The sequence below is a fragment of the Mauremys mutica genome, chromosome 7 (genome assembly GCF_020497125.1).
Source record: "Mauremys mutica isolate MM-2020 ecotype Southern chromosome 7, ASM2049712v1, whole genome shotgun sequence".
Lineage (NCBI taxonomy): Eukaryota > Metazoa > Chordata > Testudines > Geoemydidae > Mauremys > Mauremys mutica.
Window position 1 is genome coordinate 27,345,784 of NC_059078.1, and position 17,972 is coordinate 27,363,755.

Here is a 17,972-nt window from a genome sequence, read left to right on the forward strand (position 1 = left end):
TCTATGAAAGATATGGCTGCGGGTATGCCCATATTGAGGGGAAGGGATGCTGGCATATGTTATTGGACTTAAGGACAAGGACCAAGATTTTCCAAGCCTGGGTGCCTAAAGTCAAACTTCTACATCCCTATCAGGCACCTAAATATAAGTAACCTGGTTTTCAAATGTGCTGAACACCTGCAGGACCCATTGTTTCAGTATGATTTATGGGTGTTCAGAACTTCTGAAAGTCAGGCCACTTATATTTAGGTACTTAAACATGGGATTTGGAAGTTTGACTTTATGCATCCACCTTTGAAAGTCTTGGCCCAGATATTTACTGAAACCCAACAGATATTTTTAGTACTTAAAAAAAAACTAGCTTAAGTTTAAACCTCAATGTTGCATGTATTTTAAATATTCTACAAATACATAAAATTCTCACATAGACCCACGATGAATGTGTTCTATAGACAGCAGGACAATGACTTCCCTTTTGGTATTAACCATGTACACGTTCTAAGCACTTCTTTATCTGCTTTAGAGTATGCAACTTTTGGTAGTTATGAGAACACCTATAAATCCACAGATAAAAAAAATCTGCTATCCTTGTATACAACAGCAGCAGATGGAAGCAAAGCAGACAATAAAAACTATATGCTGAGTCTTTCTGAAGACAGGCAATTCTGTTTCCCTCATCAGCTAAATAACTTGCAAGTAAGACACCATATTTCAAATATAAATGTCTCAGCATAGTAGAATACTGACATGATCAAAATATATTAGCATAGCATAGGTTCCTCAGAGGACTCTATTAGACTAATACAATCCTAAAATAAAAATCAGAGCAAACAATATGTATATTCATGGGTATAAACATTTTACTACAAACATCAGGACTTGATCAAACTTGAAACTAGTGCCGTAGTACTAGTAATACTCTGCTGTTTTTGCCAGCTATTTATGTATTTTGTTGTCAATGTAAGAAAACTATATTTTGAGGATCTGATGCTGTACAATACTCATCCTTTAAATAGTGGGTTATCCAAATCGTAACTACCTCAGTAGTACCTAGTAGTATCTATAGAGAGAAAGTACATGGTGCTACTGCATACTTGGGGGGGAAAAAAGAACTAGTACAAAACTACAGTCATGAAAAAGAGCTATTGGAATGAACCATTTATGTGGCAGAGATGCAGGCTGCACAGCAGGACAACCAAAAAAAACACCCCAAATAAGAAAGCACATGACACTAACCGGGGTTTTAGTAAACATGAAAGAACACAGAATTGAAGTATGGATTAGGGTCTGAAATATGCAAATTTTTATTCCCACTCCAATGCCTCGCTGTACTGGACGTTCCAAACTTCTCAATTACGGAGAAAATTATTACTAACATTACATCAAGATTGGATAACTTGATCATACCAGATAAAAAACCTGGTACTCCCCCCCCCCTTTGTGAAAACAGAATCTGAACTTCTTTAAAAACAAAAACAAACTAACAGAAAAATAGGGAACACACTGAGTGGTACTAGCAAATGAGGGGATGCATCTCACTTGAGCAGTGTTTCTGAAACTTTTGGGAGCAGAGGCCTCCTCTCAGGAAAATGAGACAATTGAATCCCTTCTCAACTTTGCAGTGTATTGTTAAAGGCCTGCACAAAATAAGTCATCATTCAGAATAGGTTACTCCTTTGATTAAGAACTATGCAGAGAGGAAAGGAAGGGACATATTACAACCAGTTAAATAGATAAGCATATGGATATTAAGTATTGTATTAAAAATCACTGGCATCTTAGCACTCTTTGAAATAAATGGGACAGTTCATCTCTCAGAGCTATTGTTTCATGCTCTTGACAGACTCAAGCAGACATCACTGCACTGGTTACACTAGTCATGGTCACCTCTTCAACTGTAACAGCTAGAGACTTAACTTTGTTATTTTTAAAATACAGTGAAACTGGAGAACAACTGAAGTTTTTCCATGCTCCCATCCTCAGTTAGTCCTTCATGCCACCTCCAGGGGGTGCACACTCTCTTTGCTGCCTAAGGTCTTGAATGGATTATGAGAGCGACTCAGAAGTTTTGGAGATTCATTTAATCTTTTGATAAAGATCTGTATAATTTAGACATTTAATTTCTTAATGACTTATGTTAAGTGTATTATATAGTACCTGAGTTGTCAGCTTAATTTACTCATGATACTTTAAAAGTACTCCATTCTCAAGAGCTCCTGTTATATGAAGAAGCAGATTAATGAAAGGAAAAAACACACATGAAAAGTTGCCTCTCTTTACAGACTCACATAGGGTGTGTCTACCCTGCAAGTGCTACAGCAGCACAGCTACAACTATGCTGCATTAGTATAGACACTTGCTACAGTGACAAAAGGGGGTTTTCTGTCACGGTTGTAGATCTACCCCCAAGAGACAGTAGGCGAGGTAGGTTGATGGAAGAAATTTTTCACAGTCCTGAGTAAAGTAGCTAGGTTGACCTAAATTTTAGGTGTAGACCAGGGATTGGATGTTTTTTTTTAAACATTAGTCTGACAAAAATAATTCACCAATATGTCAGGAAATGGCTCTCTTCTTCATATAGGAATGTAGAAATCTGTACAATTTAAGTAAATAGTTTGAGAATACTGTAATTATACCATCATCTCAGCAATGCAATAATTAAGGTTCATGTCAGTGCTTCCACTATAAATCTCCCTATTTTCAGAGGTTGTGACTTTGCATTAAAAATGTTCTCTGGTGTGAAATACATAAAGCAAGTCAAGAAAGGAAAAGAGGTTAATTTTTTTTCTAAATGCCTCTAAAATTTTTTTAGACCAACACGGACAAGTTATTTGTGTGGTTTCTGTCAATTTTCTACTGGCATCTAAAGGAAGAAAGTCTGAGTGTTAAGTTTCTTCCATCTAGGCAAGAGAAGGAGGAGGACCAGTAGTTGTATTTCTTGGGCAAGGATTAGTAACATGGATGACAAGCTTTAAGGAGAGGCCTTCTCCAAAATAAGATCATGTTAACAGAGTGGTTTCCAATATCAGGCTGGTGGTGGATGGGGTGGGGCTTGTAAAATATTCCTCCTTCCCACTTTCTAGAAAGTTACCTAAGTGATCCAGCATGCACAAAATTCTGCACAGGCCACTCTCCTTGGAGAGATAAAGGAAAGTTGTTAGAGCAGGAAGAAGAAAAAAAAAGGATATCAGACACAAGCTCACCAGGAGAGGGAGGGGCACGAGTAAAAGCTAGCCCTTACTTTGTGAGAATTTAATTGAAATAGACAACTGCCTTAGAGGTGTTAAATCACAGCTCTTCTGATGGAGCTGATCTGCTGCATTAAACTTTTTTTTTTGGAAGAGGGCGGAAGGAAAAACATATTTAAGCAAAGCCCTTACAAATTATATTGTTTTATTACACACATTTTACATTTCAGAAGTCTTCATTGTCATCCAGCTGATTTTGCTCACTTTTCATTATTTAAGACTTGTGTAGCTGGTAAAGAAAAATATATGTACTTCTGAAATTCAAACATGTTTTAAAGGTGACTTGTAACTCCAGCTAGTTCCACTTGCAATCCAAATGAGGTTTTATTTTATTTTCAAGTCTGGGTTAATCTTGAATTATTTGCAATTACCTAGAATTCAGTGCTGTGCAATGCTCATCCCTTCATGTGTGTCCAATTAGAAAGGACTTTAGAAGATATTAAGGGAAGCTGCAGTTGCCTGATACTTTGCATGATATAATGATGCTCAGAGTTTCATCATGATTGTGTCTTATTCCTCTTTTCAAATTCTACTGAAAACACAAACTGACACATAGGAAAATGAATACAAATAAAGCTTCCATATGTAGCAAAAATATTTCATTACGTAAAATATGTGTAAGTAGTGCAGCTTGAAAATAAAACAGGTATATTATTCAGCTCCAAAAATTTCTAAAATTATGAGATGGCTCATAAACAGTCTCATTATGTAAATCCAGATTCCTTCAGGAATATCCAAGATAAAAGCTGAAACTGACAGAACCTATTTGTGGCTAAGCAGCAGTCTCTGCACTCACATATCTGAAGTTCATGTTAGTTCTACAAAAATCCTTTGTTCCTAATCTTTTGAGCTGTTCTTCATTAGCCATGCGACGCTTGCTCTTGTATAATTTGAGAGGGTTGAAAAGGCAAACAGGAAAAGTTTATATATGGATACCAAGGAATATAACTGAAGTATTATTCAGATAGTCAGAGGAGGCTGAACAACCATACACCCCTTTTAAGAAAATTCTAATAGTTTATAAATTTAATACAGAGAATACATTATAAATGATTGCACCACATAGAGCATGAACACCTTATTCTATATCAGAGGGGTAGCCGTGTTAGTCTGGATCTGTAAAAGCAGCAAAGAATCCTGTGGCACCTTATAGACTAACAGACGTTTTTTGCAGCATGAGCTTTCGAGGGTGAATACCCACTTCGTCGGATGCAATGAGCTTTCGTGGGTGAATACCTCTTGCATCCGACGAAGTGGGTATTCACCCACGAAAGCTCATGCTGCAAAATGTCTGTTAGTCTATAAGGTGCCACAGGATTCTTTGCTGCTTTTACCTTATTCTATAATGCCAGCAATTATTTCCTGAAGAAAATGCAAGATGAATCTAGTACATTTGATATGCTTTTTCTAGTTTTATACAATAATTTGAAGATACAGTTTTTTCAATCAGTTATACTTTATAGATTCATGTTTTCTATATTCAGAGGAATAATGAGTAGATATTTCATTTGCAATGAATACTTTCCAGTTTGTTGTTTACCAACAGCACATATTGAGTAGAGAGTTTTAATGAGTAATTCTAGTATTAGATGTTTTCACCTTTATTGGAAACCAGTACTTCCTAGTCTCATTTGCAGACCTTAAATTAAGGAGAGTTTATTAAAAATGCCTACAGTAAGCAGGAATAATCTCTCCCTGCATTGATAGCTATACTCCAATCATTTCATTTTTTTTCTTATGCCTCAGTGGAGCCCTCCATAAAGTTACATGACCCTGTGCATCAAGTTTCAGGATATATGTATTTATATTTTAAACCACATGGTCAAAAATATTGTATGTTTATGCCTGAAAAGTCAAAACATTCTCAGAAAAACAAAGTGCAGCTTCCAGTTATGAGTCCATATTCTGCTCTCAGTTACATATATAGCACCACACGGAAATCAACAAGATTATCTGAGAGCAGAATGCAGACCAAGGTTCTAAATAGCATAAACATCAATACTACAGTGATCAGTGCTTTAGAAATGCTTAAACTAGTCACTGTGAATGTGTATATTAGTGCCTAATCTACTAATATTTCAAACACAACTAGAGTGATTTATATTAAAGTATATGTAAACCTGCAATTAACCACAAGACTAGTATTGCTTTCAAATTACCACACGTATGTAGAATGAATTAGTTATCTCGATTCCTTAGTATTTGGAATATTTATGGAGTATTCCATGCATGTCAGTCTTTTGAATGTGTTTATTAGCTCTTTAAACTAATCAGATTGTGGACTTGTAGTTACAAGAAACAGCCAAGTAGTTTCATAAAATAAAAACAAGCTACCACAAACAATGGATATGTGCATATGATGCTCATTATACACCACCACTTTCAACAGATTCAGTAGCTGGTAAAAGAGAGAGTTTTGACTGTCATCATATGAGATTTGTACAAAATATACAGTGATTTTACAAATAAGATAACCTGAACCATATGCTTCATTTTCAAGTTCAGTATACAATATAGTTGTCTCAGTGGCCAGGGTTACCACCGTGGGCAAAATCCTAGTTCAAATGGCCTGAGTCAGTCGTTGACCTGGACAGTGGTGGTGTAAATTAAAATCAACAAAAAGCAGAGTCAATAAACATATTCCTTCCCTGTACTCCAGCAGGCACTAAGTTGCTTTGAGACATGGCAGAAAGTTTTTCTTCGAAGTCCCAAGCTCTACTGCAGTCTCTCTTCCTGTTTGTCCCTCTTTCTACTTGGGCTCACCTCATTAGCTACAGCAGCTGGGGCATGCCTCCCCTTCCTGAGATTTTTCACAGCTGAGCCAGGGTGGATCTGATTTTGCTGTCTGCAGGCAGGGAGGATTCTCAACAATGCTTTACATTCTTTTCTATCAGCCCCTTGTCCAGAGTTTCATAACTGATTCACCCTCTCTGCAAGTGGGTTTTGGAGTTTGTTTTTTGCCACTATCTGGAAGTGCAAACATTAGTTTTCCAGTCCATTATCACCTAAGTATTTATTTAGGTCTATTTACCAAGTGACTATAACACACTTTACAAACAATTATGAATTTAGCTTCACAACACTTTTTAAGTAGGTAAATAGCATTACATCCCCATTTATAGAGGGGAGAGTGAGAAAAAGGTTAAAGGTAAAATTTTCTAAAGCAGCGAATTGATTTAAGAGTCTAAGTCCCATTGACTTAAGTGCATAAGTGGCTTTTGAAAATAGGACTTGGGCGCGTCTGAAAATTCAGGATGAGTATATTGGAGTTTTAGGTTTTCATCTGAGTGAATTTAGAGCTCATGAAATATGCCAGATCAATAACACTTATTAATCTAGTCCTCTGTTTAGTCCCAGAACTGATAAAACCAGGCAAGGACAAAGAACGTAGGGTCTTTGGTGGAGATTCTGGAGGAGAGTATTTTGAAGTGCTGTGAAAAATCATAGCTTATCAATTGAAGGTATTTGTCCTCTAATCATCAACAAGGTATGCAGTCTGGGGTTGGGGGTCCTTCTGTATCCCCTCCTGGACACCCAGATGGCATAGGCAGCCACAAATATCTTCTGCCCTGTTTGGCTAGCCAAGAAGCTGCACACCTTTATTATTATAAAATATTTATCATATGGTAGTGTCAAGAGGTTGCATTCAGCATCAACATCCCTTTATGCTGGGGACTGTACAAACTCAGAAGCAGACACAGTCTAGCAGATGCATATCTGACTAATACAAGGTCAGACAATGTTCACCACCTTCATGCTCAGCTTAGTCTAATGTGCTCTACCTAGGATTGGAAGTGATGGCCTTGAAGAAATTCCAGATGGCACAACATGCAGCCGCTCATCATCGAGATAACATGAGGCATAGAAAATACCTCATTTTTCAATTCTATGCATTACACTGGTTACTGGTGCAATGCTGGACCAATGCAAAGTCTTACTCTTAATCTTCATCTTCAAGTCCCTAAACAGGATGAGTTTCAATTACCCAAGAGCCTGCCTTTCTGTGGCTGTGACCTGACAATAGTGCACTGCTTGGGCACTCCAGATTTGACAGTGCCAAAGGTGAAATATGTATGAGCAGGGGATTTTCAGCAGTAGGCTCAACTATGGAACTCATCTGCAAGCTGTTACTTTGACAATAGATTTCCAACCTCCAGATCACAATTTAAGACCCATCCCTCCTCATTAGCCTTAACACTAAAACTTCACAAAGATAGCTGAAAGATTCCTAAAAATAAAAAACCCACATCCAGGCAAAGAAAAGAACATAGCCTACAAACCAACTATGTTTTAAAAATTCTGGTAGCATTCAAATATAGTGAAATATATACCCAGATAGGTTACAGACATAAAAGCTTCCCCACACTGCCCTGGCACAGTGTCTAATCCTTGTTCAGGAAAGAGCATGCTAGGAGCAAGAGGGAAGTCATGTTTCTTTCATCCCTTTTTAATCCTTGTCACGTCTATTGAGATCACCAGTAAGGGTCTAATATTCATGTGTGGAAGCTGGTGTTGTGATGTGAACATCTGTCCACTGGGAATTGAACTGAGACTTGTGTCACGCAGGCCACACCACCTGAAAAATGTGAGAATAATTTTTAGTAACTACCAAACTGAACTAGATTTGAGCCAGTAAATTATAGAAGAAATGTAATATATTTAGTGATCATATAGCCTAAAAAATAAAGAGGCTCACCTATTCAGCAACACTCCAATGGATACACTCCCTCGATCTTGAGATACTGTAGCTCATCACAACTCCACATTATGTTCCTTCAGGCAGTTCTGATCTGGGTGCCAAGGTTTTCATCCAAATCTATTTGATCTAATATTTTCAGTAAGATTTTTGAGTTGAAGCTTAAACTTGGCTCTTTGTGGTGTTTGCAATATCTACAGTGGTCTACTATACAGAGTTTTAAAGACTGACAATAAAATTATTCCAGTTACTTTAGTACAGCCTTGCAAAATTCAACTTGCCAATTCATCCAGGGCAAGTAATTTTTTTTGACAGGTGAATAAAATATACTTTTTTCATTATATTTGTTATATTAATAGGAAGGTGAGAAAAATTAATACCTGGGCTGGTAAATTTATGAGAACTGGAAAAAAAAATCTACACTGGTATATACCTTAGACATCTATGATTTTATTGTAAGTAGTTTTAGAGCCAAATTATATCCTTAATTATATCCTTAAATACCTACTACATAACTCCTAAATGTGCAAGAGATTAAGACTGTCATGATAGCTAGTAGTCATTTTCAAATTAATCTAATATTATACTATCTTTCAAGTAGCATGAAACTTCACATCCCCTGCATTTTAATGGAGGTTCTTCAGAAGTGGGCATGGTTTTGCAGTAAATTAAGATTAAGAAAATGCTTAGTCACTAAATATAGTGACATCTGAGAGCATATTTAGAGAACATAATTTGAACTGACCTTGGAAGGAATCATTTGCATTCCTCATGTGCATAACCAGTGAGGAGCTATCTATATGCAGTTTCACACCTCATGAACTTTTGCCCATTATCCATCTAAATCAGAGATCCAAATACAAAATCTGGCACTCGGGACATCATGTGGATTTCTGACATTCCTTGGAAAATGTATGGTCCTGAAAGCAATGGTTAGATTATAATGATTCACAAATGTAGAGGTTTTTTGGTTTTTAGCCAGGAAGCATAAAAATAATAGGGACAATCATCATTTTGCTTTACTGTTTCAAAATATCTCATTTAACAGAGCACAACAGCATGGAAACTACTTATACAAAATATGAGAAGGGACTGCAGTGTTTCCTGGCATCTGGCATGTTCCTCAGTGAAGTACAGGGCTTTTCACATGCAGGCCTTTCAGTTGTGGCATGCCACCTAGGCTCTGCTATGCTACAATCAGGAGTTCTCAAACTGTGGGTCGGGACCGCAAAGTGGTTGCAACCCCATTTTAATGGGGTCACCAGGGTTGGGACCCAGGGCTGAAGCTGAAGCGCGAGCTCCACCCCCACCCGGGGCAGCGGGACTTGGGCTCCGGCCTCCTCTCCCTACACCCCGGGACAGCAGGATTTGGGCCCTCCCCCTGTGGTCATGTAGTAACTTTGTTGTCCGAAGGGGGTCACAGTGTAATGAAGTTTGAGAACCCCTGGTCTAGGTGGCATGACAATTCACTGATTGTCATGAAAATGTACTGATATGCCAATGCGTGACATGCCTTTCATTTCATACTCCATGCAGATATGCAACCCCTCCTGTGAAATGTTGCAATGCATATTTTTCAAATCACATTAGATTGTGCTGCTGGGCTATAGTCCTTTTGCAATTTAAAAAGTCATAATTAGCATTTGAGATTAGAGGACAAATGTTGGCCAAGCTGTTCAGATGCTGTGTTTTAACAGGGGACTGTTTGTTTCCGTATTCCGCCCCCCCCCCTTGCATAGTACTAGTTTACCATTGCTACAGTGGTCTATGTATGTCCAGTAGATAAATTGGTATGATATTTTTGCTGGATTCGACCATCAGAACAGGGCACATGGCAGACTCAAACATGTACATAGTGACCTGGATATAGCCAGAGTTACATCTGTAACACTGATCATGTTTGGCAGTGTGATGAAACAGAAGTAAAGTGGCAGAATACACTATATTTTCCACAGACAGAAACAAAGTATTTTGAAAAAAAAACAACAGGAGTACTTGTGGCACCTTATTGACTTACAGATTTATTTGAGCATAAGCTTTTGTGGACTACAGCCCACTTCATCGGATGCATAGACTGGAACATACAGCAAGAAGGTATTTATACATACAGAGAACATGAAAAGGTGGAAGTAGCCATACCAACTGTAAGAGGCCAATCAATTGAGATGAGCTATCATCGGCACGAGAAAAAAAACTTTTGAAGTGATAATCAAGTGTGTCATCTTGATTATCACTTCAAAAGTTTTTTTCCTCGTGCCGATGATAGCTCATCTCAATTGATTGGCCTCTTACAGTTGGTATGGCTACTTCCACCTTTTCATGTTCTCTGTATGTATAAATACCTTCTTGCTGTATGTTCCAGTCTATGCATCCGATGAAGTGGGCTGTAGTCCACAAAAGCTTATGCTCAAATAAATCTGTAAGTCAATAAGGTGCCACAAGTACTCCTGTTCTTTTTGCGGATACAGACTACGACTGCTACTCTGAAAAGTATTTTGAGTTAAGCATATTTTTTGACACCTCTAGCCACAAATAATGGTGTTTCCAGACACAAACAGCACCATTTACAAGGCCAGAGAGCATGTCCCTTACGCACACATGTGGGATGAGGGGTGGGAGAATGAGCAAGGACCCTCTCCTCCTCTCTTGTTCAAGGGCCTGCCAGAGGCTGCTTCCTTGCTGCACTCCCAGTGGCATCTAGCAATCTAAAGGAAACAGTGAGGATAGGCCCTGGTCACTTTACAGGGCAGGCTGACTGCACTGGGGGAGCAAACTTTACCTTATTAAAGGCATCACAGTTTCACAGCTACCTGTACCACAAAATGTAAATATATTAGTTTTAAACACACAGAAGCAAAATCTTTTCCATGTAAACTTGCAGCAAAATAAAAAACTATGTAAATATGCTATGAACACTGTTAAAGTTTCTATCTAGCCAAGCTTCTCAGTCAAATCATTAATGCTATTTTTCTAATGCTCGCAAGTATGTACAAATAGATAATTAATGTAGGGTGTGTCTACACAGCAGTTTGACACCCGCAGTTGGTCCGTGGCAGCTGACTCAGGCTCATGGGGCTCGGGCTAAGGGCTGTTTAATTGCAGTGTAGATGTTCAGGCTCAGGCTGGAGACTGTGCTCTGGGACCCTGCAAGGTGGGAGGGTCCCTTAGGCTCAGGCTGCAGCTCGAGCCCGAATATCTACACCACAATTAAATAGCTCCTTAGCCTGAGTCAGCTGGCACGGGCCAGCTGTGTGTGTCTGACTGCAATGTAGACATACTCAGTCTGAGAGGGACTCCAAGTAGGGTTTCAGATTTCCCAGGACTCCTCCTATCCCCATAACTACAAGTGTCTTGAGACTCTTCAGTGTTGCCGTTTCGCATGATTTTATGATGAACCTTGTGATATACTTAGGTTTTGGGGGTGGGGGTGGAGAAGAGGGTTTAAGCCCCACCTTCCTGGAGACATGAGTTACATGAGATCTCAGCTTTCATTTTTAAAAGAAAAAAGAGTAAGGCTATGGCTAGCCTATAGCTTAAGTCGATGTACGTTATGTCACACAGGGGTGTGAATTAGCCACCCCAGAGTGAGATAACTTACGCCCACTTAAGCGCCTGTGTGGACAGCAGTATGTCAGCGGGGGAGCTTCTCCCGCCAACACAGCTACCGCCACTCACGGGCTCGGGAGTAGTTATGCCAACGGGAGAGCTCTCTACCCTCAGCTTAGAGCGGCTACACGCGAGAGTTTACAGTGGTCATAGCCTCCATTTCTAGCCCTCTGGGTTGTGGAGAAAAGCTTGAAATTGGGCCCCTTAGTCTGTTTAAATGGAGGGATATTTTAACTATTCAGGCTAGGTATAGAAATCTGATCCTTGCTGGTTTTAAACTAAACTAATGTCAAAATTTTCAAGTAATAAAGTCAAACATATTGGGAAAAATTCACTGCTGGTTCAGTAGAGTACAACTCAACTGCCATCAATGGAATTGCCAACCCTTCAGAAGTGAATATCATCAGCTATATTTAGCTATGAAATTAAGGTCCTTTCAGTTTTATTGGAGGAAGAAAAAAGTCAGATGGTGAAGCCCTCCACAAGGCTACATGTGGCAGGCCCAAAGGCACTCAAGAACACATTCTAGTAAGAGCGTGAAGAGAACTACAAACTGCTAGACTCATTTTAAAAAATGCAATGATGCTGCAATCCACACTATATTTTCACTTGAGAATTTTTTTTCCCAAGAAAATAACTTAAATTAGTTGCCAGGTAAGGCCATTGATCATTATGTATTAAAGCTAAGTCACGTGAATTTCAACAGATGGACTAATTAGAGACCAAATTATTTGCAATGTAACAGGGTCAGAAACAGATCTTTTGCAAAGGATAGGCAGTTGATATTTGCAGGATAAACCCATCTCTCACTGTTAACAAGCAACAAGAGAACTGAAATGCCTCTACTTAAAAATACACATGAAGGCATAAATGCAAGAGTAAATAGAAACCTGGTTTGCAATAAACATGGTGGCAAATACAAAGTAATGCAAAGGTATTCTGCACAGGGGTGTGCTGCCATACATGCAATAAAAGCTTTTCACCCCCGCAAAAAAGTGCATCACTCAGATCAAAATTGTAACGACCACACAGCTAGGACATAAAGCTGTGATGATGATCCAGAAACAAAAGTTCTTGATTGATGTCTTAAAATGACAAAGCAAATTACTGCATCATATTGCTTTGTGAGCCTGGAAATAAATGTTTCATTAGCAAAACCGTACCTTCCTCCCTCAGTGCATTTAGCACTGGGCCTCTCTATCCTTCCATCTGGTCTAGCCACTATTGTTGAAATCATCATCTCCTATATCATTTTTAATAAATAAATGTTGATTTCTCTGTAGGGTTAGCAAATGTAGGTCAGGTGGACTGACTTTTTACCCATTTCCATGCACTTCCATTTGGGCTAGTACCTTTGCATATACAGGTGTGTCGCATCTTAGGCGCATTTAACATGCGCGATTTCAGCTTTACGCGGTCGGCAAAAACAAGAAAAAAACCAAAAAAAGAGAAAAACAACAATTTAAATACTGTTTCTGTAGTGCGGGCGATTCCGACCACCATTACACTCAATGTAATTTTGACTATACGCGATTTTCGCTTTAGGCGCTGGCTGCGGAACGTAACCCCAGCATAAGATGAGACAGACCTGTACACAGACCATACTACTTTGTCTATGAGATTTACAACTACTTACAACTGATTTTTTTAAAAGGAAAACTCAAAATAAAATATGCAAATCAAAGCAACACAGTTGTAGTTCATGGCAAGGATAAAATTCTTTTCCGTCACAAAACCGGTACAATACACAGATATGCCGCAGTGCAAGCTTCCACATTACTGTGCCAGCATGCCTTAGTCCTCAGCTAGATGTGTCTATCAGAGGGTAATTCAATCTCCATGCCGAATTAGTCCTTAGTGTCTCTGCTAAGGTGACCCAGTCACTGTGCCCATTCTGAAGGGGACTTGGCAATGGAGACAGTTTGGACACCTGCCTCCTAAGAGAAGGGCTGAAACCACCAACTCACTTCTTATATGGTAGTCCAGTAAACAGGTGTTTACCCTGGGGTAGAGTCCGAACAGCTAAGTAGTGACAAGCTCTATCTCCAGTCTAATTATTCAATTTTCTATTATTTTGACACACAGTAGCAGAACTGGCAATCCATTCTTTTCTGCTATTTCATCTGTTGTTCCAACCCTATAACACGCCCAACATCTTTTTTTTCCACATAGCCTTCTTTCTTTTGTAAAATTGGATCTCCTTAAGGCTTTATAAAGTTTTGACAATAAACCTGTAGATCTTTTGATACTGTTTGAAATTCTATTACAATAAGTTGTCTATCTATTTTTTGTTATTTTGTGTCAGTAGAGATAGGTTGTACAGTAAAAAGGATAAAGTGGTATATTTAGAGAACAACGTGTATTTTTATACTTTTCCCAGGAGATACTCTCTGTCATATCCCCCCACTTTCCCTGCCACATTCTCCGAAGGTATAGTTTGAAAAAGCTGGTTTGTTTGCTGTCCATTGGTATAACCTACTTCTTATGGACACATTTGATCCCAGATTTTGAACCCATCTTACAACTAGATGACAGCACACATCCTGCTCTTCATATTATAAATTGTGGTATCACTAAGATTAACATCCAAGTAGACACTAATAAATATTCCAGTCCAAATCAATGTGTGTTTGTTTTTCAGATACATAAAATAATTCTTACACATCCATATAGCATTACTTCTGTACTAACATTGTACACTATTAACACGTAATATTGCAAAATAATTAAAGTATAGCGTACAATGTACATTTAACAAATTGTGAAATAATTAGTTACTAGTAGGATTGGAGGCAAAGTAAATTTGAAAAGCAAACATTTTCTTCTCATAAAGAGGGGAAAAAAGGTATTGAATTATCAATAAAAAGCAATGTTAGCAGTCTAATATATATAAATATACACACACACCCCCTAAATCTGTGGTCCGGAGCCCCATGGGGGACCGTGAGCAGATTTCAGGGGCCCCCCATGAGGCTCTGGACCACAGATAAACCAGAGAGGAGAGCTGGCATTAAGACTCACTGAGGCCCAGGGCAGAAAGCTGAAGCCTGAGCCCTGCGGCCTGTGGCTAAAGCCGAAGCCCGACCCCACTGCCCAGGGCTGAAGCTGTAACTCGAGCCTCCAAATCCCGCCACCATCTGAAGCTGAAGCCCAAGCAACCTAGCTTCGTGGGGCCCCCAAGCAATTGCTCCACTTGCTACCCCTTAGTGCCAGCCCTGGCTTTTAATCTACTGGTTATGCAGTTGTGACACAAGTGGGCAGTGGAGTTTTTATAGCATGTTGGTGGGCCTCAAAAGAAAAAGGTCGAAAATTCCTGCCCTAAACCATCAGTGAAAATAATTTTGAAAAATAAGATCTTTTAAGTTTAAAAGGCTGTAAACAAAACCTCCTCTTCCTATTCCTACACAATATTTATTGCACTGACTGCCACTCATTTTTTTTTGCTTTAGTTGAATCTGTCTTCCCCTCACTGGAGCAGTGAATGAATACAGCTTAAGAGTTTGAAAGGATATTTATTCCTCAGTAAGTGTAAAAGCCATGATATGCTATAAAGCCCAGTAACTCTCAGCTGTGTTCAAGTTTATGATGTTATTTAAAAATGAATAATTTATCAAACATTTCCCATAACTTAAATTTTATAACTCCCCTACCAATTTCATGCCAAAATCTTTACTTTATATCTGTTGTTCTCCATCCCCTCTCAATCCTTTCTAGTGGAATGAGGAACACTCCATATCGGGGTGTATTTTACTTCAAAAAAAAAAACCCCAAACAGATGACTGAAGTTAATACTGGGGAATTTTTAGGTCAGTGAAAACTGTTCAATTTGATTGGTGAAGAGCTATACAAAATTAAGTAGAGGAACAAGAACATGGCAATAAATATATTTTTTCCTAACATGTTGACTGAAAACAATGTATAAGGCATAAATTTATAGCAGTGAGGGTAAACAACTATTGGAAAAATTTACCCAAGGTTGCACTGGATTCTTTATTACTGGTAATTTTTAAATCAATATTGGATTTTATTTTTAAAAAAATATATGATTTAATTTAAAAGGGATTTAGGGAAGTCCTATGGCCTATGTTATAAAGCCTGGACTAGATGGTCTCAATGGTCCCTTCTGGCCTTGGAATCTATGAAGATACTGTGCACAATATAAGTGCCAAGGACAGCGGAACTGGAGTGACAGCAGGGTCTAGCGCCACTGCAATGGAAATATTTGGGGGGTGGGGTCTGCCCCAATGTGAACTTTTACACACATGCAGAGATAGAGCAGCCACCACAGGGCCCAGGATCAAGCAGGAACTGCCAAGACCTCCCTTTTCAGCCTGGAGCCGGCTGTCCCACTCACCCCACCAAGTCTCATTCTCCCCGCACCTCCCACTATGTAAGTGCACATACAATAGTCTTCATAGGCCCTGAACCAATTAGTGTATTGTATGCGTATACACTGAATATTCCTACCTAGCGTGTGAAACTTGGCAGGTCTGTGGACAGGCTGTGCACTTGGCTGGTCTCCCAGCATAAATCAGATCACCATGAGCACTGCCAGCAGTACGACCTGTAGCCAGGGATAACCCATGTGTAAAACCTCTATACTGGCTATAGACCTTCAGAGGATCTGTACCTCCAGAGGACCTCCCAAAGCTGGACTGATTCTCCTGTGGCCAATTAGACTGGCTTTAGAGTCACTTTTCACTGATGGCATGGTGCAGAGAGACTACAGTGTAGGTGAGGGCCAAAGTATTTTCAGTGATGGTCCCAATGCTCGGAACACCCTACTGGAAAAAATCAGAATGCGCTTCAGTCTGATCACTTTCAGAGTCCAGTGCAAAAAACCAACCAGCCAAAAGCCAACTACAAAATAATGTTCCCACAATGAAAGAAGTTAATAGAGCACTCTCACCTACACCTACTAGCAACTACAATAAAAGGCAGGAGTAGAACCCATTTTGGCTATTGAGTTGACAATAGAAGTTCCTAAGATAAAATGGGCATGTAGGCTTTTTCCAAGTATTAAGCAATATATAAAGAGGTATCAAAAAGCCTTTTTAGAAGATGCTACAGTGTACACCTTCCTTGTAAATTTTATGCAATTATTCAATATGTAGGACATTATGAATAGTGCAGCACTTTTACTGCTATGCAATGACAACCATGAATAAAAATGCTGACTAACCTGCAGCAATTGTACAGGAACTTGCTGCTGTTGCAATCCAACCTTCCTCAACAGTTTATACTGCAAGCTGATGAAGCTGAAACAAATGGAGACAAGTAAAAACTGGTATCCAAATTTACTCTGCTTTCAGAAATCAATGTGTTTTAAAAAAACCCGCTATCTGCTGCCACAATTTCTTACAACAAGACCACTATTGGAACATTAAGAATTTGGAAGTACTGTACATTAAACACATCTAGGGGAAAAGCCACTCAAATAGTAATAAAATCCAAAGCCCTTTTTGCAAGGTAATATTTTGAACAAGCCTAGCTACTTGCAGTACATGTATTTTACAGTACTTTATGATTTTTTTTTATACATGTGGCCTCATTAGAAATAAGTTTAGGCTCTACATCAGCTGCAGTTATTTCAGAAAGTTGTTTCAATGTCAATGATGCATTCAATGAAATCAAGTTGCAGAAGTTTGCTTTACAACATACTTTTAACACATTCTAGATTTCTGAAACTTTTCAAATTTTGGAACATAATTTGAATGACTAATGCCTTCTCATGGCCCACTTGCCCTCTCGACTAGCAGAGTCTGGGCCAGAGCCAGTCCACGAAGTTAAGCCAGTTTGCACCACTCAAGGATCACACCAACCCCTGATTCCACACCTTTTCTGTGGCAAGTGCTTTGTTACATTTTAAAAAAATCATTTGGCTCAGTTTTAAAGGAGAGAAGATTAAAGTCAATTTGACTTAATGTGTTCGGTAACATCTGCTTATGTTCTTTCCATGCTACATAAATATTTTTTGCTAGGTACAGGATCCTAGGTATAAGCAAAGACCAAGGAAGACAATATAAACAAGTGAATTCATGAAGCTCAACAGAGTCATGGTGGTGGAATTCAAACCCAGATTATATATTTGTCTTGAGATGAAAGCAAAATGTGGGGCTTGTCTTCACCTACAGAGCCGCTGTAGCACTGAGTGAAGATGCTACTATGCCGACAGAAGAGCTTCTTCTTTTGGTGCAGTTAATCCATCTCTGTAAGAGGTAGTACCTATGTCGACGGGAGTAGCTCTCCCATTGAAATAGTGCTGTCTACCCCAGGGGTTCCATTGGTATAACTACATTGCTCAGTGGGGTGGATTTTTCACACCTCTAAACGATGTAGTTATACTGATACAAGTCTGTAGTGTAGATCTGGCCTTAGATAAAGTCGTGTGTATCTCTGAGAGCTTGTCTTCTGATGTGAAT

At 39.0% G+C, this 17,972-nt stretch overlaps 1 pseudogene; it reads left to right on the forward strand.

Moving 5' to 3' along the window:
• Positions 1–435: 435 nt before the first annotated feature.
• LOC123374017 overlaps positions 436–17,972 on the forward strand; it is a 45,261-nt pseudogene continuing 27,724 nt past the window's right edge.